Below are 24,625 nucleotides of genomic sequence, written 5' to 3'. Positions count from 1 at the left end.
ACCTCCTGAAGGATGTCCTCTGAGGATATGAAGGCAGAAGACTCAGTAAAGCACTTTGGCTGCAGGACCCTGAGAGCCAGCAGCCAAGGGCCCCAGGCCTGCATTTTAATTGTCACAGGGCATACTGACCATGCCTGCCCTGGGGAAGACAAGCAGATCTGATAGTGTGAGACAGCCACAACACTGCACCCATGGTGACCCTTTATTTATATTCCTTGTGGACAGTGAACCAATGAGTCAGATCTTGGTAACCTATAGGATTACCAGTAACTTGTCACCTACTTTCCTTCCCATGTCACCCACTGTTTATAACTGTCCTGGGGACAGGCTCCACAGGGCTTCCAGACTTCCCTTCCCCACAGGCAGCACTGGGCACTGGGACAATGGCTGGGCATTGGTCTTCCGAATAAGCTAATTAGAAAGCCACTCCATGGCCTTTGATTCCCTTATTTAGCTTCCAGGAAGGAGGATGTATGAGGCCATCCTCAAAAGATTCCCTTAAAAAAATTAGGTAGAGAAAAACAGAAGAAAATTGGAGTAACCTGTGTTGTGACTCAGGCTCCAAGGCAAATGTAAAATCAGAACAGAGAGCTCTAGTTGCATGCCAGTTACTTAGGAAGCACACTGGGGGGAAGTGTGTGTGTGTGTGTGTGTGTGTGTGTGTGTTGTGAGGGGCGGCTGTACTGTACTGACACAATATCCCCTTTCTTTGCGCCATGACAGGACCACCAGAGCATTCGCTGTGTAGTTGTTTTTCTCTCAAAACTCCAAAGGGGGGGGGAAGAGAGAGAGAGAGAGAGAGAGAGAGAGAGAGAGAGAGAGAGAGAGAGAGAGAGAGAGAGAGAGAGAGAGAGAGAGAGAGAGAATGAGAGAAAGCCATCAGTTCCTCTTTAAATAATGAGGGTTGGTAATTCTATGACTGCTCGCTCTCAGGAGCCGTGGGGAGGAAAAGTCGAGTGCCTTTTCTTGTGTGGAAAGTCCGGAGGAGGCTAATGGGTTTTCAAGGCCCCCTCCCCTTGTCATTCCACCCCCAGGTGCTCGGGAGGCAGGGGAGAGGCTGGGGGCAGGGACCACACTGTTTCTTTCTGCCCCACACTGCTCCTGCGTGAATTGCTGCTGAGTGACAGCTGAGGGAAGGCGAGGACCTTTTTCTTAAGAACTGGATGACTTTACACCCAAGAGTCCCAGAAGTAGGTGGTGCTGGAGGCATCCTATGCAGATGAAATCACTCACTAAGCTAACACTGCCAGTGGGCGTGGTACTGAGATAAGAATCCTGCCCTTTTGACTCTAAGTTTCTGTGCCTGCTGCTGGAGGCCTTGCTTATATTCCTTGTGTGTGTGTGTGTGTGTGTGTGTATTTGTGTGTGCCCGCACGCGCGTGCATATATGTTTCCAGTTTGGAATTTCAGTGCAGAACCTTGCACCTATTTATTAGGTAAACAGTCTGCTGAGGAATCTCCCCAGCTCAGATTGCTTATACTCTGTTTTGGTTTTGTCCTTTTAGATTGCTTGCATTCTCTCTGCATTTGCTGTATTATATGTACATGTGCATATAACATGTGTGCATGTGGAAGTCAGAGGACGGTGTCTGGCATCTTTTCTTATTGTGACAGGGTCTCTCCCTGAACCTGGAGCTCACTGATTGAGCTAGCGTGTCTGGCCTATGAGCTCAAGGGCTCTTGTCTCTGCTCTCACCCTATCCCATCTACCCCTGTATCCTAGTTTTTATATGGACACTAGAGATTGAACTCAGACCCTTGTGCTTGCATGGAAGGTGTTTTGCTGACGGAACCATCCTCCTGGTTCAGCACCCCTCCAGCCTCTGATATATTCTTGGAAGAAACAGATCAAAATCGATGGGCCAGAGACCAGAGATACAAAATGTTGGGCTAGAAGAAGCTTGGCCAAGACATAGGCAGAATGTGATTGGGATGGGAGCGGTTGGTCCAGGGACCCAGACCAAAGGATCTGTAGTGCAAGCAGCTTCCTGGGGGCAGGCAGCCTGTTCATTGAGGTGGAGGGTAGGCCCATGGTGGAGGGTAGGCCCATGGTGGGTCCCAGAGATGTTTCCTCTGTGGGGATGTGGCCATCCACTGTCAGGGTAACTGTGAATAAATTGTGAAGAAGTAGTTGTGGGGGTTACAGGGAAAGTGAGCTCTCTTCGTATAGGTTTGCTGTAGGTACCTACCACAGCACCATTGCCCTGCCCCCAAGCCACTGTGCCCCCCCCCCCCCCGCCCCCTGAACTAGCTGGCTTACCTTGTTCCCTCCTGCCTGGATCTTCTTTTAATTTTCTCCTTCCTTTCTAGTGCTAGCTGTTGAGGTGGTAATGGGGAGTAGGGGATCAGCATGGTGTATCTCGCAGGCATAGTCCAGCTGCCGTTTCGCATGGTCCCCACAGTGGCTCAGGATCATTACAACCAACAGTACTTTCCAGCTGAGAAGATCGAGCCATCAGACCCCCTTCTTAGATGGTTCTAGAAGCTCAGAGCTGAGGTGCACTACAAGCTTTATTTTAACTTTCATTTCATTTATTTATTTCCAAACCAGAAAGCTGGGAACTGAGTGAGGAAGTCTCTGAGGGCTTTTCCATTGCTATTCTAGAATTTTCTTCCTTCTGGATCCCCCCCTTCCCCCGCTCTCTGTGCCATCAGTATAGCTGGTGCTGGAAAGGGTTTGTCTTTGCCTTTATGGCGCCCCAAGGAGGTGCTGGTACTCGGTGCTTCTTGCGATTGTTCTTAGCTCACTTAAACCTGAGAGCTGAGCTCTTTTTCTGCCTCCAGGTCTTGTCCTTGTTCCCAGGACTGTCTGAGCCATTGTTCTCAAATCCATGCTCACTAGACGTGTCTCTCAGGCAGTCAGAAGGCCAGACAACATTATCCAGGTTGGGCAGTTTAGGGCATTGGTGCTTGGAGACACTACGAGGGGGAGAGGAACTTGGGCTAGCCCTGCTGGAGGCTCTCTGTAGAAGGTGGGGTAGTTACTGAAGGGTCAGATGAACCATTGTGGAAAGAGAGACTCATTTCTGTAGGACAGGGGGATAGAGGATAAAGTGTGTGGGAAATGCAATCTATGCAGATATCTTGAAGATGCCCCAGGATGTGCATGCAAGGGCAGATGGGAGGAAAGAGAAGATTGTGAGAGTTATGGGGGCTGTGCTTCTCCTGAGAGTTTCTGAGCAGGGATCAAAACACTCCTGCCAGGGATGTGGGTTCAGTGATTGACTTAATAGTGAGTTGCCAGGAACTCTAAAGATCCAATGCTCTTTTCCCCCTCAAATATGATCTTACCTGTTACGGATGGCCTAGTATGGTAGCTAAGGGGTTGGCATCTAAGTTTATTTCTTAACTCTGTGGCATACCTGTGGTGGGGAATTTGCTGAACCCTGTTTCTTCATATGGGAAGAAGGAACTCCAAGCCCTCCTTAGATCATAGGACTCAACACCTTTCCCTGCAATATAACATCTAGAATCCTTCCCTGTACCATAGCACGCAGCATCCCTCTTTGAAGCACAGTCCGTAGCACTCAATACTTCTGTCTGTATTGTAGTACCTAGCCTAGTGAGTACCCTGCAGTGCAGCACTGAGCTGGGCGTGCATTGAACCTCAGCAGCTGCCAGATGTTGCTTTTATTAGATGCTGCTTGGAGGACTGAGCCTGGAGGGACACAAGTACACATGCCCCCTGTGTATGCTTTCCAGGTGGTTGTGGAGAAGAGAAGATGGGCTTCAGGTTAGGAGAAAGGACTCCTGAAGAGTTGAGCACACGGGACCTTGCCCTCATTCTCAAGAAAAATGGCCAAGCCACCCAGTGTTACTGCTGATAGGTCTCAGTGTGTAATGAGAGGGAGGGCTACTCTTGGGAAGGTGGGACTCTCATGGTGGCTTGGCCTGGCCTTCTAGAGTCTCCTATCATGAGTATACTCAGGGTTGGCAGTCTGTGGCCTGGGCATAGCTAATTGGGTGTAGGCATTCAAATCGGACAGGTGGAGAGAGCACAAAAATAGACCCATGGGGCCAGGCCAGAGGCTGAGAGGAAGGTCAGGGGGACACATGATGATCAAGCAGAATGAGATTGAGAGCTTGGGACTCTAGGGCAGGAACCAGCCCAGAGGCAGATCCAGGCAAGTGAAGACTGCTACATCTTGCAGAAAGTTCCATCAGGAAAACACAGTTTCCCTTCAAGACCTGAGACAGGGATACTTTGTATAACTTAAAAGGTTCCAGCCGGTCGTGGTGGCACACGCCTTTAATCCCAGCACTCGGGAGGCAGAGGCAGGCGGATTTCTGCGTTCGAGGCCAGCCTGGTCTACAGAGTGAGTTCCAGGACAACCAGCTCTACACAGAAAAACCCTGTCTCAGAAATTTTTCTTAAAAAAAAAAAAGGTTCCTCTGCCTCTTTTACCCTGCTTAACACTAAGGCCATGTTACTAGCCAGGCACCAGGGGGCACCAGCAGTAATTGGGTGGTGGAAGCTATGCCAGGGAACCTGGGCTTGCTGGGGAGGAAGCAGTTCCTCCCATCCCAAGTCCCAATCCCAAACTACTTGATTTACATTCTGAACAGAGCCTTGGTGATTCAGGCAGAAGATGTGTGAAACAATATGCAGATTAGCATCTCTTGTTGTGGCGTCAGGTCGATGGGCATTTTTCTTAAAGGACAAGAAGGCCGCTCAGATGTCAACTGAGCATGAACATTGGCTTAGACGAAGCTTGGGGCAAGCTTGTTGCTGAATGGGCTGGCGCTTGAACGTTAGAGCTACAGGTTCTTCCTCTCCCACCTAGCATGTTCAAGGCTAGTTATTCGGGGTTTAGCCTGGACAAGTCTGTAACAATGAGCACCTTGCACAGAGGGTCACCCAGCAAAGAGGGAGGAGGCTGGAAGACCATCTGATCTCCAGAGCCCTTTCCTAGTGAGGAGCTTGGGACCGGAGAAGGCTGAGGGGAGTCAGGACTGCTCTGGGTTCTAACTATGGCCTACCCTTACTGCTGAGTCACCCTAAGGTCCATGACTCAACCTCTCTGAGCTTCAGTTTCCCCATTTGTAAATGGGAATACTGACATTCACTGGCCCAGTGAGACTCTCATTTGGTGACAGTTGAGTAAGTGGCCAGCGCAGTGGCTGGCTGACACCTCTCCCAGGCTGGCGGTTCCTCCTCACACCTTCGCCTGAGCTGCCACCTGCCCACATTCCAGCGAGGTTTTACTAGCAGGGCTTTTTTTTTTTTTTTTTTTTTTCCTGGGCCTTCTCTCCTTTGTGAGGTTTCTGATGTTAACAGATTTTTTTGTTTTTTAATCTATTCTGACTTCCGGCGGGTGAGATGTTAACTTTTCACACAGATCTTGCACAGAGGTGCCGTGCTTTCTCATGTTGAGAGTGTGAGAGTGATGCCATGGTTTAGGCCACTGTGTCAGGAGGGGCTCGGACCTGGAGGCCATTGGGAAGAAAGAGGACCCTAACAAGCTTTCTCTAGGGATAGCTGGGGACATTTCTGCCTTAGGTAGCATCATACCTGCCTGGAACGACCAAGCTCCACCAACCTGGGTGGGCATGACTCCTGCACAGGGCCCACTTCCATGAGGAAGACAGGGCATGAAACACCGGTCAGGACCCCAAGGTCCAGAGAAGTTATGTGAGTTAGCTAAGAGCACTGGAGCATTGTAAGAAGCAGGGTACAGCAGGAACCCAGGGATTCTGGGTTTTGTCCTTTCTTTCTTTCCCGTTCTCCTACCCTTCTCCAGGCAATCTAGGTGCCAGGAGGGGAAAATCTGTGACCTAGAGGATTAGAGCCAGCTCTGTCTGGGGTCTCTCCTTACCACTACTCTCTGCCATCTCATCTATCTATGTATCTATCTCTGTATCTACCTATGTAGGTATCTGTATCTATCTACGTATCTAGCTACAAATCTACCTATGTATGTATGTATGTATGTATGTATGTATCTATCTATCTATCTATCTATCTATCTATCTATCTATCTATCTATCTATCTATTGTGAGAATTGAACTCAGGACCTCTGGAAGAGCAGTCAGTGCCCTTAACTGTTAAGCTATCTCTCCAGCTTTGCCATCTCTTCTTAAAAGTACTTATGTGGGAAACAGAGGCAGGCAGATTTCTGAGTTCGAGGCCAGCCTGGTCTACAGAGTGAGTTCTAGGACAGCCAGGACTACACAGAGAGACCTGGTCTCAAAAAAACAACAAAACAAAACAAAACAAAACAAAACAAAAAACAAAGCAAAAAGTGCTTATGCTTTCCCAGCCTGGCAGCAGTAACTGATTGCTGAGCTGGCTGGCTTTGCAGAGCAGAAGGTAGGATTTTTAAAATTTATTTTTAATGCCTATTTTTATGATTTATTTTTATTTTATATGCACTGGTGTTTTGCCTGCATATATATCTGTGTGAGGGTATCAGATCCACTGGAACTGGAGTTACAGACAGTTGGGAGCTGCCATGTGGGTGCTGGGAATTGAACCCTGGTTCTCTGGAAGAGCAGCCAGTGCTTCCAACCATTGATTGAGCCAGCCATCTCTCCAGTCACGGAAGATGGGATTTTTAATTCTTGTTGTTGAGGGTAGCAGTGGACTAGAAGTGGGTGAGGCTGGGGATGTAAGTCACTGGTCTGTTGTTTACCTGACATATTCAAGGCACTGGGTCTCATGTCCAGGATGGCAAGGAGAATGTGAGCAGGCAAGCTGGACAGGCATGGCCTCTTAGGGCTCTGGTTCTTGGCAGTGGTGACTTTTGCCTTTGATGTCTGTCCTGAGAGTCCGTGGCCTTTGTTGGCCCGTGGTTCCCACTCCTCCTTGGTCCAGACTGTTATCAAGAATCCTGAGATCCTTTGGGAGTGAATGGGCGGGAGCAGGGAGTCAGACTTGGATGTAGGCTGAGTCGGGAGGGTTTCATCATGGGCAGGTGACATCATAGACAATGTTTCTGTTCCCGAAGCTTGGGAGGGTACGCCACAGTCTTGAAGCAGATGCTTCCTCTCTCTTCCTTGGAAACAATAGCAGAGCCAGTAGGATAACGCAGGCTCAGAGGATAAAGCTGCTTTCTGCCAAGGCTGACTATCCAAGTTCAAACCCCAGGTCGGGGAGGGAGAGAACTAGTTTCTGAAAGTTGTCCTCTGACCGCCACATACTCTTCCCTAAATGAGAGAGAGAGAGAGAGAGAGAGAGAGAGAGAGAGAGAGAGAGAGAGAGAGAGAGAGAGAGAGACTGCAAGTGGGTATGGGTATCTAACTCAGTGATGAAAAGAGGAGACAGAAAGGAGAGAAGACAATGAATACTTCCAAAGGGTCTATTCCATGTCTTCACATTCCTCCTTAATACCTCGCTACAACATATGAGGTGGACATCAATAGCCTCATTTTAGAGATGCTGGTCTGGAGCCTCAGAAGGGATATGTGTACTGCCCAGAAAGTTGCAGCTAGGAGTATCAGAGCTGGGGCCTGAGCACAAGTAAGAGTGACTGAAGCCTTCCTGCCCAGCAGACAGGCAGCAGCAGGCTCGTGGGTTCTCTCTCTCTCTCTCCCTCTCTCCCTCTCTTTCTCTCTCCTTCCTCCCCTTCTCTTTCTCTTCCTTCCTTCCTTCCTTCCTTCCTTCCTTCCTTCCTTCCTTCCTTCCTTCCTTCCTTCCTTCCTTCGTTTGTTTGTTTGTTTGTTTGTTTTTTGGTTTTTTGAGACAGGGTTTCTCTGTATAGCCCTGGCTGTCCTGGAACTCACTTTGTAGACCAGGCTGGCCTCGAACTCAGAAATCTGCCTGCCTCTGCCTCCCGAGTGCTGGGGTTAAAGGCGTGCGCCACCATGCCCGGCTATCTTTTCTTTTCTTTTCTTTTCTTTTCTTTTCTTTTCTTTTCTTTTCTTTTCTTTTCTTTCTTTCTTTCTTTCTTTCTTTTCCTTCCTTCCTTCTTCCTTTCCTTCTTCCTTCCTTCCCTCCTTTCTTCCTTCCTTCCCTCCTTTCTTCCTTCCTTTCTTTCTTTCTTTCTTTCTTTCTTTCTTTCTTTCTTTCTTTCTTTCTTTCTTTCTTTCTCTCTCTCTCTCTCTCTCTCTCTCTCTCTCTCTCTCTCTCTTTCTCTCTCTTTCCTAGGTTGTTTTTTTTTTTTTTTTTTTTTGAGACAGAGTTTCTCTGTGTAGCTGTAGTTGTCCTGGAACTTGCTCTGCAGACCAGGCTGGCTTTGAATTCTGAGATCCATCAGCCTCTGCCTCCCAACTGCTAGGATGAAAGGTGTGCAACACTACCCAAGAGTGTATTCTTTCAAGCCAACCCCCCCCCCCAAACCCCTATTCAGTCTGTCAGAGTCTCACTGTCCCCTTATTTTCCTTCTTACTGGCCTGCTCACCTGACCCGACACCCCTGGGGGGTGCGGAGGGGCAGGCAGGGTGCTGTCAGAGTGATGCACAGGTTTGTGGGAGCTCTGGGAGCCAGCGACAGGGAAGGTTGGGCCTGTACATCCTTTGAGTTTCTCCGTCCTGGCTCTGACTCTGTGAGTCTCAGTCTCTAGGTTTACAAATGAGGACAATGGTGTTTCCTCCCTAGGAGAGCGTGTGTTGTGATGGAGACAAGATGAAGAGAAGGCTTTGGGAAGGGCATGGTGAGTGTCAAATAATATCACATCAATAATGTTCTCAAAATCGACTCCCAAACCTGGCTTTGTTGTCCCCTCACCTGAGGGCTAGGATGGGTTCCGCATCTTTCCTCCTCCAGGCAGTCTTCTGGGCCCTGTGTGCCTACCTGCTATCCTGCCACAGGTTAGGTGAACTCTCCAGATCTCAGCCCTGTTTATCACTTGCTAGCTTTAGGAAGTTGCTCTAACAGATTGACTCGCAATGTTCCCAGTGGTTCCTGGTAATCTGTCTGTCAGTCTTCTGCAGGAAAACGCCAGGCTGCTGTCAGTAAGCTTGTGACATGGCTTTTGCCATACCCTGGGCTCTCAGTAAGGGTCAGCTGAGATTGTGGCGGCTGGTGGGAACCTCTCTGGCTAGGCATGGCCAAGCTTGGCGGCTGGCCATTTGTTTTGTCATCTGGAGAATGGAGCGGGGAGCTGGAGGAGTCTCCTTCCATCTTGGGCTGGTGACCACATGGAACTGGGGGAGTGAACCCTCGAAAATGTCAGTGCTCTGGTGAGAGGGCACTGCCTGTCAGTGAGTGCAGGGTCTACTGGAAGAGTGGGTTGGAGGGTTATCTTCATGTTCCATGTGTGAAGGTAATGCAGCTAAGTGGATTTCCTCACTATCAGGAGATGGCTGAGAGACAGGCCCTTTGGCCAGCTGCCCTCCCTGCTGCCTCCTCCCCGCAGGCCAGCCCTTGGCATGAGGCCTGCTTGTCTCCTGAACCCTCGGAGCAGCAGGGATTTAATTACTATAATGTAAGGAGCCCAGGCTCGAGGCCTTCTGGCAGAGGGGAAGCAGATTTGTCTTTTCACTGGGAGAATAAAAACTGACAGAAGAGAGAGAAACGACTGTTCCCCTCCCCTCCCCCTCCCCCAGAGGTTCCAAGGCTGTTGAGCTGATGGGGAGATTTTTTTTAGGGGATAAGGGGAGAGGAACAGGTAGCAGTGGGGCAGGGCAGGGGCGGGGCAGGTGCAGGATACCCTGTTCAATTCAGAGCCTTTGCTATTCAGTTTTGCCTTCTATGACTAATTCAGCTAAGCTGCTTGTTTTTCCAAAGACTGGGCAGCGGCCTCCATCAAGTACCTACTATGCGCTAGATGTCGGCCTTGAGAAACTTCCTGTCCAGGCAGGAAAGCATGTGCTTTTATGCAGCCAACAGATGGCTCCTGACCACCTGTGAGGGGCCAGCCAATTATTCTAGGCACAGCACAGCAGGAAAAACCACAGTAGGCTAGAGTCTTGCCCTTGGGGATGCACATTTCCATAGCTGAACCCAACAGTAAAAGATATCAGCTAATTATATATTGTGTTTGAAGTCCTATGAAGGAACAGAGAGCTGGGCTAGCAGGACACGGCGTTCCACAGGGAAGCTAGTCATCTCGAATAAGTGCTCAGAGGAGGCCTTGCTGAGAAGGTGACATTTGGTGAGGGTCTGGGGTTGGTGAGCAAGCCAGGCTTCCTTGGCCATGGAGGTGAGGACTAGCTTCTCGAAGGCCTGCATCAGGTTTGGGCTTGCTGTGGTCTGGCTAGTTATGTCCAGTAGACCTAGAACACAAACTATCTTGGTCCTTTTATGCTTCCTGGTAGCCGTATATTTTTAAAAGTAGGACATATGAAATTTGTTAATATGTTCATTTCATGTGATGAAGAAAGATATTACAATTTCAGTGTGTAAGCAACGTAAATATTTTCAATGAGACGTTTTTCATCCTATCTGCCATGCTACGTCTGGTGTATATCTGATGGCTCATCTCAGCCAGACACTAAATCTTCACTGGAAACACTTACCCGGTTTTAGAGCCCATAAAATTTATAGTTAAATAAACACTCACGTTGTTGCAAGCATACTTTAGGAGTTTCTAATAAATTAATGGTGAACCAGTTTAGAATTTATGGTTATTTATTTTGGTACTAGGGGTTGAACATGGGCTTCACATGCGCTAGGCACATGCTAATACTACTGAGCGACGTCCCCCACACCCTGGTACATCAGTTTTCAGATGAATGATTAATAACACAGAATGTACATATAAATTCCTCACCCTCGCCATGTCAGTGGGGTGTGGTGGAACGTGTGGCATCCATCAGAGACTCCCCAGGAGTGAGGAGCCCCTCCCTCTGCCCGGCTGAGCGTAGGGAGCACGGGGATGAAGCCAGGAGTGAGGAGCCCCTCCCTCTGCCCGGCTGAGCGTAGGGAGCACGGGGATGAAGCCAGCTTGGAGGCAGGACTTGGAGTGTTCTGTGCAGCACTTGCCCTTTACCCTGGTGAGATGGCATCAGGTGAGGGCTCTGAGCTTTGGTTTTAGAGTTAGGCACAGACAGGGAAGCCTCACCAGAGGTTTAGGGACACTTCAGGTGAGGCTGGTGGTGACGGAGACCCGAAAGTAGCAGCCAGGTGGTGAAAGTGGGTGGTCCTCGCAGTGTCTGGAAGGGTAGGTAGGCTTCCGGTGAGTCTGCTGAAGTGGGGTGTGGGATGGGCAAGGGGTAGCCCTAGAAGATGGGAGATTTGTGAGACCCACACTTGGGTTATACAAGGTTCTTGCCCAGTCCCTTTCTTTGGTGAACGGCTCCCCTTGCATTCCAGATGACAGTTTGAGACAAGGCTGGCATCCTTTCAAACAAAACCAAGGGGTGGGCAAGATAGCAGATCAGGGTAAAGGTTCTTATGGCTAAGCCTGTCAACCGGAGGTGCCCAATCCCTGGAACCCACATGGTGGAAGGGGAGAAGGGACTCCCTCGAGTTTTCCTCTGACTTCTACGTGTGTGCCCTGGCATGCCAAACCCCCCAGCACCACAGAATAAATAAATATTTAGAAAAATTAAGAAGGGGCTGAGGAGAGAGTTGAATGGGGAAAGCTTCTGTAGTAGGTGTGTGAGGACTCAACTTTGAATCCCTCCCCCCAAAAAACATTGAATCCATATAAAAATGGATGCAGCAGGGTATGTGTCTGCAATTCCAGGGCTTCTGAGCGAGGTGAGAATCAGAGACAGGAGACTCCCTGGATGCTCACAGGCCAATTAGCCTGGCGTGTGCAGTTGTGAACAGCAAAGAGATTCTGTTCAAAGGAAAAATGTGGCATGTAAGAACCATGCCTAAGGGCCACATCCACGCCATGCCCCACCCCCCAGCCAAGAAACAAAGGGGCACACACAGAACCCAAGTCAAAGAAATTATCTGTGCTTACAGTGTGATTAGTGTTTAGCTCCCAAAGGTCACAGGAAGCTCATAGGGCCTTTCTGAGTCAGTCCACATTTGAAGATCAAGTCTCCCTGTTCTGGGCTGACCCCAGAACGCTTTGATGGATAGTGTCAGAAGTGGCCAGAGATTCCCATGGTATGACCAGGAGATGACTGAGATAAGATGGATCCCATGGATTCCTAGTGTTCAAACACTTTCATCTCTGTGGGCAGTGTGTGTGTGTGTGTGAGTGTGTGTGTGTGTGTAGATCAATGAGCTTGAAAAGATAGCTCAGAGGTGAGGCCTAGGTGTTGGGAGGTGCCAGTCTTCTGCGCACTAGCCAAACTGCTATGTCCAAAGCCCGTTGACTCTCCAGGGCTCTCAGGGACCACTAAGCCATGCCATTATAACTGTTTCCTTTCTAAGTGTAGAAAGAGCAGGGATGGCTTTAGATGTCTTCTCCCGATGTCTTGATATCTGCTGGTTGGCCTTGGGCCCAGAAGGTGAGGGTCTGAGGCTTTGGGACCTGTGGGCCAGCTCTTCTCACTGGTCAGTCAGATATGCTGGGTGTGGGTCTGCTGATGCATTCAGAGTTGGTCTGCGCCACTAGTTGACCTTATGACTTTAGTACCTAAGTCTTCATCTGCGTTTGCTCATTTTGTGGTGCAGGCAAGGGTGATGTAAATAGATGGTGATGATCCAGCTCAGTCAATGCTGACTCCTTTCTTCTTCTGTGAGGTACCTCAGGAGTACCTCACACAAGCTTTTCTGGCCTTTGGTGAAGAGAGACAGCCTGTCTGGGGCGGGATGCTGATGAGGAACAAGAGGCAGGGGAAGGCGGTGATGAGGAGACCTGGGATCCACCTGGCCTGTGAGCCAAGGCTTTCCACCTGAGGTGCTTCTCAGAAGACATGTAGCAGAGTCTGGAGACGTGGTTGGCCGTCACAGCCAAGGGGAAGGATTTGACAGATACCTAATGGACAGGGGCCAGGAATACTCACCAAAGCAAGGTATTACCTAGCTCCAAACAGCAGAGACTGGAGAAGCCTGGATAGATGGCTTGTTACAAGGACAAATGGAAGGATGAAACCGTCATCCTAACTGTAGCGTGACACTAGTCTTCTCTGGGATGCTGGACTAGGTGGGATTCAAAACTTCCAATTTTATTTTGAGGGTCTCACTATGTAGGCCCCTGCTTGTCCAGAACTTGCTAGATAAACCAGGCTGGCCTCAAACCCATAGAGACCCACTTGCCTGTGCCTCTCAATAGCTGGGATTCAATGCATGTACCACTATACTGGGTTCTCAGATTTGAATTCATGATCATGTTCAAGTTCATATTCAAGTTCATGCCCCTCCAGAGTTCTTTCTTTGTTTCTAATCTCTGTGTCTTTACATCCTTCACCTTGGAGGTTTTATCTGTAGACGAGGCTGAGGTATGAGCCTCGTTAGAGCCTGCGAGAAGGTGAGACTTAGGGGCTTTTCCAGGACTTCCTCTTACCTCCAAGAGGCCTCATATACTGGCCCCACTTTATTTTGGTCTTTTTTTTTTTTTTAATGTGCATTGGTGTTTTGCTTGCATACGTGTCTGTGTGAGGGTGCTAAACACCCTGGAACTGGAGTTACAGACAGGTGTGAGTTACCATGTGGTTGCTGGGAATTGAACCCAGGTCCTCTGGAAGAACAGCCAGCGCTCTTAACCCCTGAGCCATCTGTGCAGCCCCACATCTCCGTCTTTGTTGTTGTTTCTGAGAATGAGTGGAGCTGAAGTCTCCATTTAAGAAAGAGGGGATTTTCAGGGCTTACCTCTCTGTGAGTGGGAGACTCAGCTGGTTTAGTGGCAGACTTCCCGGCCTGGGGAGAAACAGTTGGTTTGCCAGCTTGGGTCAAGCTAGAAGCCATTTGAGGTTGTGTGGGTCACTGCTCTCTAGGTCTACCTGGGGAAGCAAGTACTTGGGCTGAGTTGCTGACCCGGTTCCTGGGGAAGGCAGATCCAGGAAAGGTCTGTGGACTTCCCACTGGGAGGACTCTCACTGAAGCCTGCTTGCTTTTTTGCTTGGTGCTGACTCTGGTAATGTTAGAGAGCACTGAGATGACAGAGTATGGTTCAGGGGTGTGCAGGCTTAGTAGCTTGGAGGCAAGCAGACTACTGTGAGTACCACACTGGCTCCTCCTCCTTAAGGCTGTGCTGTGAATCTGAGTGTCTGACTTCTCAGACATCGTGGGGCTTGAGTCTGGCTTTCAGGGCCTCTCGAGGCAGAAGCGGGAGAGTGTTCTGAGCTTGAAGGGACAGTGGTGGGGTGGGTCGTCGGGTGGGATTGGTGGGCTTCAAATCAGAGTGCCAGGTGTTCTTCGGGAGGAAGAAAGGGAAGCAGGTTTCTCAGGGAGAGATAAAGAACAGACTTGAACGGGACAGGAGGTCCCCATTCACTGGGTCTTTGCATGCTTGTTGGAAGGCAGGGGAAACATGGCGGTAGTGTGATTCAGCTTTGGCACAGAGAAGAGTAGTAGGAAGAAGCTGGCAGCATGAAGTGAGGGCTTGAACCAAGCTAGGGACAGTGGGAAGGAAAAGGTGGGAACCCACAAGAGAGCAATGTGGGGCATCCTCCTTCCGGCCTGGGATGACGGATGCTGTCTGTGAGGGTAGATACAAGAACTGTGGCTTAAGTACCTCTCTACATTGATGAAAATCCAGTCCTTCCTTGGAGGGTAGACAGCAGTGAGCAGCCAGGCAGCCTGCTGTCCCAGAGAGTGGGGTGGCGGAGTGCCCATACCAGCCGGCACCAACTGGCACCGACACCCTGGCTGGGGGCTTCTCCTTCTGGAACCCATCAGCCCTGGCCTCCAGCCAGACCTGATGGAGACGGATACACCCTCTTCCTGCATGTTTTCAAAGATATGAGTGGGGTAGTGACAGCATGCAGAGCTAGCCCCTCTAGGCTTCATGTCGTAGCCTGGCCTATTTTGTGACTATGTGTAAGGAGCAGGTGGGCAACTATCGGGGCACTTTGGGCCTCAGTTTCTGGGAGTTTTCTGAGTGCACTGGTGCTCAACCCATGCAGTGATTGTAAGAGAGGATTCAAGAACACAGCCGGGAGGTTCTTGGCTCAGCAACAGTCACTATCTTTAATTGACAGGAAGTGGTGATGGACTGGACAGGATGTATAGGAGAGATGAGCTATGGTTACCACGGAAGGAGATAAGTTGGACAAAGTGGGGTTGGCAGTTCTCCTAGGCCGTAGCTCTGATGGGCTAGGGTGGGGGAGTGCAGGAGGCTACCCAGTGGCAGCCTGGGGTCGTCCCACCTCGTGATTCACAGATGGTTTTTATTATCTACCTTAGGACCATCTTTTCAACACACCAGCATCCCTACGAGCCACCTCAGTACAGTGACCAGAGAGGTCAGTGTGTTCAGCCGATTAGCTTAGCCTCTGGTCTTGTCTGTGTTCCTGGAGACTTTCCTGGACTCACAGTGCCTCCCTCCATCGCGATGCCCCTCAGAGGCTATCTGGGTCTCTTTCCAGGGCTCTAGTTAGGGCCTGGCTTAGTTCACGCTCCAGAGAAGGAGTCCTGCCTGGACTGGCATGTTTGTACTGATATTTGCTGTCCTCTGTCCACTCTGTGTGTGAGCTGGACAGACATGAAGGCTCCCCAGGGGCAGCGTCCCATATAGTGCAGGATGGTGATGCGGCTGGCTATCTTGAGTCCTCAGGAAGACTCCAGGAGGTCAGTGATGTGCTGACACTAACACACAAAGAGAGGTTGCTTGCAGGTATAAGGGAACAAGGCTGAGGTGGGCACAGAATGGCAGAGGTGGGTGAGTGTGAGACAGGCCTAAGGGGAGGCCCACAGAAGAGAATCTGTAATAAGAGGCTGGGCAGACCTGGGTCAGCCATGTGAGAGCAGAAAGAGTGTTCTCCAAGGTCTTCACTAGCTGGCTGAGCGTGCAGGTGGAGGTGACGGCTGTGGGTGTGTGTGTGTGGGGGGGGAGAGGCTGGGCTTGGGGATGCTCCAGTGTTTTCATCACAGCAAGCGACAAGGTGTGGTTGTGTCAACAGCCTCAGTGACTGGCAGACTAATCAGCATCCATTCTTCCTTCCGTGGGTACAGCAGTCCCCAAGGGCAGTCCCCAATGCCTGGATTACCTCCAACAGTGGCAGGAGAAGCAGAGCTCTATCTGCTGCTGTATCCCTGTCCCATGTGACTTATGGCTGTCTGCTTCTCCTGGAATTTGATCTAACCTTGAGGAAACTAGCCCAGGATCTATACGAATGCAAACACCAAGACTACTCTTGAGTCATGGCCCAGGAGGCCCAGATGAACCCTCCCAGGACTGCTTCGATTTGGGAGCCAGGCGACCAAGAAAGGGCAGAAGGTCTCTGTGAAGTAAAGGCAGAGGAATAGGTGGGCAAAGGAGGAAGAGCAGACTGCAGCCAGAGGCTCAAGCAGGGGAGGCACTGGCTGGGCCCTTGGTTTAGGCAGAGGGGAGCATGTCTTATCTATCTCAGCGGGCCTGGCTAAAAGCCAGTGCTGATGAATTCCAGAAGACTTTCTAGACAGTGAGTTCTGGAGCTAGATCTGGACAGCTTTGTCTTCCAACTGGGAAGCAAAGGAGCCAAGACTTTCCTCTGGGCTTGAGGGATTGTAGAGCACCAGGGAAAGGCAAGGTTTAGGTTTTTCCTGCCCTGAATAACAAGGGTGTCCCTGAGGGTCACTGTGAGCACTTTAGGGGATTGTGCTGCAGTTATTCAAACAAGGTTGCTTGAAGGTGTGTGTATGTGTGTGTGTGTGTGTGTATGTGTGTGTGTGTGTGTGTGTGTGTGTGTGTATATGTGTGTGTGTGTGTATGTGTGTGTGTGTGTGTATGTGTGTGTGTGTGTTGGGGGCAGTGTTTGGCTCCCTCTCTGGCTGAACCCTTTGGAGGGTCTTGTTCCAGAATACCTATTATTCCAATAATTTTGGAAATGTCTCTGTTGCAACTGAATGTGGGCACTGGTTAAAGGGGCTCGTGGTCCTGTGTAGTAGGGCCCCTGCAGTAACAGCAGAGACTTCCTTGGTCCATGTGATCCCTTCCAAAGGCAGGTGTGTCCCATTCCTTCAGAACCCATTTGGAACTGGTCAGCAGACTAAGAGGTGTTGTATGGGGCTCCTGACGCTGAGCAACCAGGCTGGGCATAGCCTACAAGCTCTCCTCAGAAATGTATGGTCTTTGGCACCACATTGGCTGGGTACTGAAGAGTTAACAGGATGTAGAGTAGGCACAGCAAAGAGGTTTTATCTGGGTGTTAATTCTGAATGGTTGGTACCAGTTGCCAGAAGAGCTGTGATGAGAAGGATGGTGAGCTGCTATCTGAGCTCAGTGAGAAAAGTGCTGTGATTGATTGGTGATGTCTGTCATGGCAAGGAGAGATGGAGGGAAGAGGGGATTTGCTTTCACTGGTATGGCAGAAGGAACACAGAGATCCTAGATTGACCATTAGCGAATAACTCATATGTCTTTGCATCCCAGTTTCTTTAGCCTTAAAATAGGAGTGATGAGGTTATTGGGTATTGGTTAAGATAACGGAATTAGACATTTTACTCAAGCGAAGACACAGAATGTGGGTGTCATTGTTTTGGACTCACTCAGGAGCCCAAGTGACTTCATAGCTGTAGTGAAGGCTCTACTCTTTCTGCTTGCTGGAGGAACCACAGAACAATGTGTAAGACAGTTGATTGGCATGACCTTTGACCAGGCCTGTGCCAGGCATCTGGGACCATGATATGTTCTTGACTAAAGTGTCAAAGAAGTGTTTGCTTATGTTTCTGGCTGGTAGTCACATAATTTCTGTCAATGACTCCCCAAATGAAGATTTAAACACTGTTTCTGTGTGTAATCAGAGAAGGCCAGATAGCTCTCTCTAGAACTTTGTCTCTGATTCTCCATTAAAGGTAGCAAAATTGCTTTATAAAGTCTGAAAGCCTGACAGGATCATGTATTAACAATGCATACATTATGCAAATGTGGGTGTAGTTACTTAATTTGCATAATAGATGGGCTGAAGGAGGACTGGAAAGGGGAAAGGGAAGGAGTGAGGCTACTTGCCCAGATCTGTGAATATTAGGGTTCCCCAGTCACCCCACAGGGTGAGTCTCCCCCTTCCCATGCTCCTACTTGGCCTTGAGAGTACTGTCTGTCTTTCCTGCTGGCTAGCTGCCTGTCCTTCTGTGTTCATCCTTTACCTGGCAGACAGTCACCCAGGCAGGCACAGGGACCCTCATGCTTGCTTCTTGAGCAGTGGGGCTTCTGTCCCCTCTGGGGACAGACAGCTTTCCCCAAGAGCTCCCTCGGGTCATTGCGTGTCCTATATCTGTCCTGTTGAGGCGCTGGACTTTGTTAAGTGACATCTTGAATTGTATGTGAGTCTTGTCATTGGGTGACTTTTTCTTGGGCTCTGTGAAGCAGAGGAGGGGAGGTATCTTAGGGGAGCGTACCTCCTGATCCGACTACATTCTCCCTGGACATATCTGACAGCTGCTTTGAAAGGTTTTTATGCTCTGGCTATGAGGGGTTTCAAAGTTCTGTTTCTCCACCCTACTTCCCGAACCCCTTTTAGCCCTCCCTTGTCCTATACTTCCAGGGGCTGGGACTCAAACCCAGGGTCTTCTGCACGCTAGGCAAACTGAGCTCCAACACTAACACCCACCCTTCCCCTGAGTTTGACAAGAACTGAAATTGAGACCAAGGGTATTTGAGGTCAGAAACCCAATGGCTACTCCCTGGAAGCCTGGAGATTTGGAGGGTTCAGGTTTAAGGGGTGCTGGGAACCATCTGTGTAGGTCAGACAGATGTGGGCGAGCATCTGGGTAGCTGGCTTCTCTGGATGGTGCAGCGGGTGTTCTGTGCAGTTGATAGACACAAGAGCCCTGCCCCCCTCTGGCAGAGGGTGGACAGGGGGGCTAAGTCTGCAAACAGTCTAGAGCTTGGTGTGGTCAAACCTGCTCAAAGTTCCCAGTATTAGGGCCCATGCAAGGCTCTGAGACCCTGAAGATAATCAAGAACTTCCAGCTTTCCTTGGCTGAGTTCCTACTTAGAGTCCTGGTATTTTATAAAGTCACTAGGTTTATTGTCCCCATTTCATAGCAGAGTATGATAAGGCTTGTTCTCATAGCCAGGGAGCACCCAGGAGATCTTGTGGAGCTCTAAGGGAGATCTTGTGACCCATCTCCCCCAAGGCCTATTTTCTTGAGACTGGAGTTTGACCTGGACCTCTGGTGGCAAGGGTGTGAACAAAGGGTCCGTGCAGTGTGATAGAAGTAAGGAGAGGGACTAGAACCAGAGTCACAAGAGTCAGGAACATGAAGGACAGTAGAGAGGGCCCTGAATGAGGTATGTCAGGGAGTCTGAGTTGGCCTGGTCTTTGGAAGCAATTCCTGGGTAGGGGTGAGGTGGGCTGGCACCAGAGGGTGAGTGAAGGTGGGTAGGGACACTGAGCAGGGTAATTCCAGAGATTGACAGACCCTTTCTGCCCAGATATTGGGGTGCTGCCAGGAGAGGTAGACCTGGTATACCGGCTCCTGTCCTGTTCACAGGGCCGTGGCTGGGGCAAGTGCAGAGTGTGGCCCCTCCCGTTGGCCTATTTGTTCAGCTGGTGCACTGGCATCTCCTGCTTGGGGTTGGGGGCATCCGAACAGTTTGTGGACCCTTTCTGTCTGGAATGAGGTTACAGCTCTTTCCATACCCTCACACCCAAGGACGGACCCCACAAGCACAGTGGAAGACGGCACCGGACAGAGTCTCATAGACAAGCCCCAAGGGGAATCTGAGGCCCAGAGAGGGGAAAGTGACTGTCTTTATGTTCGGTAGCCAATGGAGTGATAATCATAGGGGTTCTGGCTCACAGGTCACAGGAGCCTCTCCTCACTTGCTCCACTTTGGGCTTGCATCATTGCCTCCTGGGAACATGAATGCTTATATATATATATATATATATATATATATATATATATATATTAACACCTTGTCTTCCTCTTGGGTTAGGCGGGACTTTGTTCTGGAGCGCTCTCACATGGTATCACCAGCGGATGGAGCAGAGTCTACTGATCCTACATCTGCCAAGTGGGGCTGTGCACATGCACACAGTTTGTTCTCCCAGCCCTGCACGGACCCCCCTTGTGCTCCCTCTCGGTGCCCAGGCTTCTGACCCTGGAGGGGCTCTGGTTAATGTCGGCAGTGGACAGTAAGGAGGAGCATCTGGCATACAGATCTGAGAGGCTGGCTGAAAGTGATGGCTGTTTATAGACTGTGGGACTTTAGGTGGGCAAATTCGCCTGTTAATTTTCTCATGAATGAAATAGGGGAGAGTAACACATTCTTTGGGGAGTACACCAGCCCTGCTACATTTTTTCTGAGACAGGGTCTTTACAGCCTTGGGTGGCTTCAAACTCTCTATGTAGACCAGGCTGGCCTTGAACTCACAGAGATCCTCCTGCCTCTGCCTGCCAAGTACTGGGGTTAAAGGTGTTTGCTATCTTGTCCAACCCCTGTTATACTTTGGAATTACCTTGGGATCTTTTTTTTTTTTTTTAATTTTAAACTGATGTAAAGAAAAGAAACGACAATAACAGCACCCCGTGCCTGTCCCAGCTACCTACCTTCTGACCTCATTGGTTAGGACTACAGCCTGGGTACCAGGGAATTTCCCAAGATCCATGGGTTATTCTAATGTGCAAAGTTTGGGAACCACTCTGTGGGTTTTTGGGGGATTAAAGGAGATGATGCAGGCTCCTGGGGAGAACTCAATAAATGGTGGTAATTAGGATTTTCCTCATTGCATTTAATGTGGGCTCTGATAGGAGAGGGGGGAAGGGAGGGAGGGTTTCGACTTTATTCCACTAAGAGTTTGTCCTCAGTGGCTAGGCTTTCCCTAGAAGAGTTGTTCCCTCATTTCTAACACTATTTCTGTCACTTTAGAGCCAGTTTTAGCCTTCCTAATAGCCATCATGGTTATGATTGGGTTGGGTGCCCAGAGGGGAGCTGGGGATGTGCTGGACCCAAAGATAAGATGTCAGGTCTCTCCTGAGTCTCCTCCTGGTGGTTTTGAGTCCTCAGGATGGCTAATGGAATCAGAAGCTCAAGATGCTTGCTGTATCTTTGAAATGCTCTCCGCTGTTGCCTGGCACCAGCTGAGGCTGTGAAGGAGACACATTTCCCCAGACTCCTCTGCTGTCCTGACAGGAAGTTGTGCATCAATGGGCTGACAGGAAGAAAATGGCTCTGCTGCTGGGAGGATCTGATGGGGGCTGAGGGAAAATGTGGAATCTTCTGGTCCACACAATGAGGCCCCTCTTTCCTCAGGCAATTTCCCCGTTTATTTTCCTTGCAGTGACAAAGATTGGGTTTAGCTAATGAGGAGCCGTGAGGGGAGAGTGAGGGGGGACCTGTGCAGGTGCGCCAGGTGGGAAGCGCTGTGGCAAGCTGCCCTCGCTTCAGTCAGTGCCATTTCTCCCAGCCCCCTGCCTGGGGGGACTGCACGATGACTAAGCATTCTATGATCTCAAATGCTTTTTGCTCTGTCTACCAACCACACCTTTGCAGACGCCTTTGATTTCTACTTCTTTTTACCAGCCCCCAAACCCCACAGTGAATCTTTTAATAGCATAGGCCTTTTGGATCTCTAACCAATCAGTTGCCAAATCCTATCCAAAGTACACCCAGAATAGATGCTTTTAATAAAATAGATCACATTTAAGCCAGCATAAACCTGTGAAATTTGTACATTTCTTCTGGAGCATCTCTTCAAATTTTACAATATTGAAATCACCACCCAGTGACCTTTCAGGAAATACTAGATAAATTGCAAGTGGTAAATAGACAAACTAAATGGACTAAGCACCATTTCTAGCAAGTGCCTTTCCTGGTGGGCTTTTAGTCCGGGTCTTTGAAATCCCTGACCCCCAAGCCCCTACCCCATCCAAGCCCAGAGATCCAGCCCTGTTCTACCTTGCAGGCCTGCTTGCTGCTTTGCTCCTGGCAAAGAGCTGATGGCGTGGTACAGCTCTGAGAAACAGTACTGGTATGTGGCTCACGTGGCTTGCAGTATCTGGCTCCGCAGCACCTTGTCCAGTCTGTGTTTGTCTCTGTGCTCTATTATTCAAACCCACTTCCACCCATGGTCAGAGCCCCCAGGGTGCTCTGGTGGGTGGCTGAGATCTGCTTTCCTAGGCAATGGCAGGGGGTCCTTGGCCTTGCCAAACATGAGCTGGGTGACCTTCTTGATGTGGAGACACTCCGTGCCTAGGCTTGGTTACCCGAGTGTGATGGCACACTCTGTGTAAACTGTCATTTGTATATGATGCTGTCATTTGTATCCCCAGGTCTAGCCTCGGCTATGATTCTGCTGCATGGGTATCATCTTGCTTGCCAGCTGTTGATAGACAGGGGGTGTGGCGCAGGAGTAGCATCCTGTTTGTGTTTAATGTAGGGAAAGCCGTTTTGGAAGGCAATGATCTATAAAACCATCGCCTCAGTGGGAACCCTTAGAGGGTCCTGGTCATTCAGTGTGCCTGTGAGTCAATGAGTCTCTTGGGCAGGGGCAGGGGACATTGTGCTCTGCTTCCTAAAGGCTGTTAATTGCAGTTGACTCTATGGTCATGGTCATGGTCATGTGTTTATGGGCTCATTTCATGGATAAGCAAGCTCAGTCACTAGCCTGACTTTTTAGCCATCATCACTTGATGACCCGTGTCAGCACCAGTAGGAGCTGATCTTCCGGCCACTTGGATTTCCACCACTATTTCCCTGTGACTCCTCACACAGTTCAGTTGTACCTGAAACCCCATTTGTCTCCCATGTAGGGAGGGCAGAGAGAAAATTACAGCATGTCCACAGCAGTCTGGCCTTTCTGTAGATGAAGCAGCATCCTGAAGGCAAAGAAGAAGTCTGGGTTCATTTCCTTCTTAACTTGACAACAGAGTCTACCAATATTAGTGACATTTCCCCCCCTCATATCTCAGGCAGAATGCTGGGTTTCTGGAGGAAGTAGAGAGACCAGAAGATAACACACTCTGTGTGTGTGTGTGTAAGTGTATGATGTATGTTGGGGTTTCTGATTGTAGGATCCCATGATGTGAGTGTGAGCTATGGGGCTGTAGATGTAGGCAGGGCTTGCACCCTGCAGTGCCCATACCTGTCCCAGACTCTGGGGAAGTGGCCAAAGTCTCAAGAATGTGTGTGTGTGTGTGTGTACGTGTAGTGTGCAGCTTGTATCATGCAATGTGCAACAGAACCTGCATGGTGCAACAGAAGGAGCCCTGGGGTGCAGATCTAAGATCTAGGCACTAGGTCCTATTTCTAGATCTGGATTCTGCAGCTAGATGACTGTGACCCGGGCCTCAGTGTCCCGGCGTGTGAGGAGCCCGAGGCCTGGTCCTGCCCTAGGATTCCCGGCCTCTCCCTCTTTGGTGGCATCTCTTTGTTTTGTATTTGTCTCCACCCCTTGCCATCTGACTCTGTCTCCTGGCTTTACCATAACCAGCAGTTGGCAGTGGCTGGAGCCAGAGGGATGGCTCCTCTAGGAGGAATATACCCTCCTGACTCTGGCGACCATTGGCTTCCTCCCTCTGACCTCAGCACACTGGGCTCCCACCCTTCCCACCCTGGGCCCAGCTGGGTTGCTTCAGTGAAGTAACCACTTCTCATGCTTACAACACTCCACCTGGTCTGAAAGTGACAAGAGACAGCTGCTTGGTAGCCAGTGACGTCTTTGTGGAGAAATGACAGTGCATTTGGCCTGTACTGTCTTTTTCCTTTGCTGCCTTGGGTTTTAAAACTCAGCTGTTGTTATCTACAGTGGTTGTCTGGGAACTCCAGGGTCGGCTCTTCCTGCCCAGGGAATAACTTTTGAAAGGCTCATTGGCCTCGTGCTCCCTATCCCATCTAAGTGCTCCTCCAGGGCAAGGAGCCCCGGGAGGGCTTGGCAAGGCTCTCTGTTTTCCTTGGTCTTTGATCACAGCTGTTAGAGTTAAAAGCTTAAATAATGCATGTTAAACAAATAAGTATCTGTTTAGTCAGAGCGATGAGGAAATTAAGGTGACTCAGGCTTTAAATTCCTAAGTGTCACTACCTGAAAGATGGCCTAAGTGGTAGAGTAATGATCTACTCCTCTCTCCTTGGGAATTCATTCATTCTCCATTTAGCATTTATTGTGCATGTGCTAAGTCTTATGTAAGGCAAGGGGACAGAAGGACAGATGAGCCTCCCTCCCTCCTACCTCTGGTGGCCAGAGGAGAAGACCAGGGCCTATGGGCCTTCCAGGCTCTAGCAGGCTCCTCTGGACTTCACTCTTTAGTTGGCAAGCTTAAAGCTTGTTCCTGGAAAACAGAAATAGTGCAAAAGGAAAGAAGTGTGGGTGAGGAGCATGAGTCGAAACTGGAGGAGAGAGATGGGAGAATCTAGCAAACTTTCCGGTGAGGGAATGCTCCTCGAAGGACCACAGTTCCCTGTTGAGACCCTGGCCTTGGGCAGCAGGAGGCTGAGGAAGGACAGGTCTCCGTTCGTTCTCTGCCCTGCTCTGCGCTGCATGGCCTGAGTTTTATCATGCTTGTTTTTCCAAGACAAGGTTTGTCTAAGTAGCTCTGGCTGTCCTGGAGCTCACTATGTAGATGATCCTTGAGCTCATGGTGAGGCACCTACCTGCCTGTCTTCCTAGTGCTGGGATTAAAGATGTGAGCCACCATACTTGGCTAGTTTCATCATCTGTAAAGGCAGGTTTTGATGAGATACTACAAAGGCCTGCTTAGATCTACACTTAGAGGCGTGGGGCTGGTGGACCAAATAGAAGCCACTCAAGTATAAA

The 24,625-nt window shown here is 49.8% G+C and overlaps 1 protein-coding gene across 2 annotated transcripts in view; it reads left to right on the top strand.

The window, feature by feature from the left end:
• The window catches only part of Kcnn3 (potassium calcium-activated channel subfamily N member 3), a 156,043-nt gene that overhangs the window by 5,584 nt on the left and 125,834 nt on the right, over window positions 1–24,625 (top strand). The window lies entirely within an intron of this gene.

This window comes from Mus caroli, unplaced genomic scaffold (genome assembly GCF_978045245.1).
Source record: "Mus caroli unplaced genomic scaffold, Mus_caroli_1 scaffold_3, whole genome shotgun sequence".
NCBI classification, from domain to species: Eukaryota; Metazoa; Chordata; class Mammalia; order Rodentia; family Muridae; genus Mus; species Mus caroli.
The sequence above is the reverse complement of the archived record's forward strand: the minus strand, read 5'-3'. Positions and strand labels throughout refer to the sequence as shown.